This window comes from Micromesistius poutassou (assembly GCF_964030765.1).
Source record: "Micromesistius poutassou genome assembly, chromosome: 2".
Classification (NCBI taxonomy): Eukaryota; Metazoa; Chordata; class Actinopteri; order Gadiformes; family Gadidae; genus Micromesistius; species Micromesistius poutassou.
Genome location: NC_140272.1, coordinates 20,202,438 through 20,205,009, shown reverse-complemented (window position 1 = coordinate 20,205,009; position 2,572 = coordinate 20,202,438). Strand labels below are relative to the sequence as shown.

The window sequence follows — 2,572 nt, the reverse complement described above, 5'->3', positions numbered from 1 at the left end:
TTCATTTTGATTTAATGAACACTGATCAGTCAAATCCGTCAAATCAGTCAAATCCATTATATGCAATGTGTGTCTTTCATTCACATTTTAAACCACGACAAATATGTTTCCTATAAATAGAACAAGGTACCGTATCGTAGAACGAACCTCGTGTTACTCAACACGGTTAGCTCTGTGTCGTTAATTAACTTCTCGACATTTCCTCTGTAATGCTGCTGGCAGCGTTGATGGCTCTCTCTGCAGCCTTTGTGATAGCAGCCTCTGATCACTGTGTGTAAACGAGACGATTACATAAAAACAAACCTCACACAGGACAGCCTTGGTGATTAAATCAAAAGGTTGTGTGTGTGTGTGTGTGTGTGTGTGTGTGTGTGTGTGTGTGTTGTGTGTGTGCGCGCGTGCGTACGTGCGTGCGTCCGTGTGTGTATGTGTCACGGTACACCAGGTACCGAGACGACAACACTTTGACAGGGGTTACGCATTCCCTTGACCCGGGCACTGCGCGTCTCTCGTCCACCTCTCTGCACCCGTCCCTCCCTCTTTCACTCTCCTCCTCCTCCTCGTCCGCGTCCTCCTCCTCCTCCTCCTCCACCACCTCCTCCCTCTCACAATCAGCCTCGGCTTGCCCCGGTACACCGACACACACTCCCTATCCCCGTTCGAATATCCACAAAGCAGGGAATAAGGAAGGATCATCGAATTCCCCAGCCTGCGCAACACCAACTACCTGGATGATTGTTTGACGTGAGGGTACGTAGAATTGTTCTGCATTTCGTACGGAGGTTTTTTTCCTCTATGGCATGGCTTGGATGTATAAATATGAAGTCTTCTCAAACGATATGCTGAATGTCTACTGGGAAACCCTAATAGGCTATTAACGTGCGTACGCGCATCGCGCTGCCTGCGCAGGCTACGTTGTGTATATTATTATTAAACACATATCTGCTCTCTGCGTAATGTTTCTGTTGAATGCGCTTACGTTCCACCGCTGTTATTATGACACGTCGTGATTTTATAGTAGGCCTATAATAATTCGTTTCGTGCGGCTGTAAAGGGGGGCTACCATGACGCGAAAAGGTACAGGCGATTATCCCATCGTCGCGCGTGCATGTGCAATGCGTCTCGTCACGGGAACAGTGAACCCGAGATACTCCTACTCAACAGAATCCGTCTCACCAAATGTGTGAGTGTCAGCGGTTCGTTTTGAGACCACTGCTGGATTCGGGTCCTGATGAACAACCTGACCGTCACGTGACTCTCTCACCTTTTCGACCCCCCGTTGTGCCGCCAACGCGCCCGGTCTCCCGGTGGAGTGACCCATGTTATTTATTTTCGCTTTTTCGGCGCCTCTCCGCTCCATCCCCTCACGGAGTATCTGTGTTGTGCTCTCGGGTTAACTTACATGTTAACAGGTTCGTTCGCCAAATGTGGTCCCACAGATCGATTCGCCTCGGAGGGTTACTTCAGTTCAGCTCACTCGAGCTAAACTGGGGACCTGCTGTTAAAATGCGAGGTGGCTTAACACCTCGTCAGGTCATGTCAGAGAGAGACACACCCATTCATTAGGTGTGCCTTAATATATGATAAGCACACTTACTGTAATGTTATCGCGCAGGGACGCCCTGCCGTTTAAGTTCTGCAACACCTGGAACTGCCAGCTGTGTGTGTGTGTGTGTGCGTGTGTGTGTGTCTGTGTGTGTGTGTGTGTGTGTGTGCATGGTGTCTGTGTGCGTGTGTGTGCGTGCATGCGTGTGTGTGTGCGTGTGTGTGTCTGTGTGTGTGTGTGTGTGTGTCTGTGCGTGTGTGTGTGTGTCTGTCTGTGTGTGTGTGTGACTGTGTGTGTGTCTGTGTGTGTGTGTGTGTCTCTCTGTGTGTGTGTGTCTCTGCGTGCGTGCGTGCGTGTGTGTGTGTGTGTGTGTCGTGTGTGTATATAAGTCACATGCTCGCTGAGCTCCAAAGCAAACACAAGCCCAGTGCGTTGCACTTAGCCCCACCGTTTCTCGACGGGCCAAAAGAACGTCAAAGAACGACAACAAACACAGAGCACGGCGAGGCGTGAGTGATGTGGAAAGACGCAGTCAGTCGCTCTCGCTCCGGCCTCGCTGCTGTGCTACATGACCGGGCAGGCCTACGTACGGGGAACGCTGCAGGCCTACGTACGGGGAACGCTGACTCCTCATGTCTTGGCCATCGGTTGTTTACTCGTAGTTCACAGACACGCAGACACCTTGGCAGGAGGTGGACGGCCAAGTTCTATTTGTTTGTTGAATCCGTGACTTGCAGGGGTTTGTAGTGCGGCTCGCGAGGAAACTTTGAACCACGTCTGAAATAATTCCACCTCTGCGGCGACTCCGGCGACGCCGCTGAATGCGTCACTCGGCAGTAGGTCCCTTGTTGAGTTTTAATGTAACACTGTAGTGTGGTTTGTAGTCCCCTTGACGACTGACTACAAACTACAAATAGATCTTTCCTCCTTCTTTGTGTGATGTTGATTATCTGGTTCGACACACACACACACACACACACACCCCCCCCTGTCATCCACAACAGTTGCAGTCACACATCTTCACAA

At 50.7% G+C, this 2,572-nt stretch overlaps 1 protein-coding gene across 4 annotated transcripts in view; it reads left to right on the top strand.

Annotated features, from left to right (window-relative positions):
• The first annotated feature begins 618 nt into the window (after positions 1-618).
• Positions 619-2,572, top strand: part of LOC311339383 (band 4.1-like protein 1) — a 64,473-nt gene continuing 62,519 nt past the window's right edge. For 3 of the 4 annotated variants that reach the window (XM_084464758.1, XM_084464756.1, XM_084464759.1), the window contains exon 1: positions 634-750. The gene's annotated coding sequence lies outside the window, so the exon portion shown is untranslated. Of the gene's footprint in view, positions 751-2,572 lie in introns of all 4 variants that reach the window. The other variant, XM_084464757.1, reaches the window with a different exon arrangement.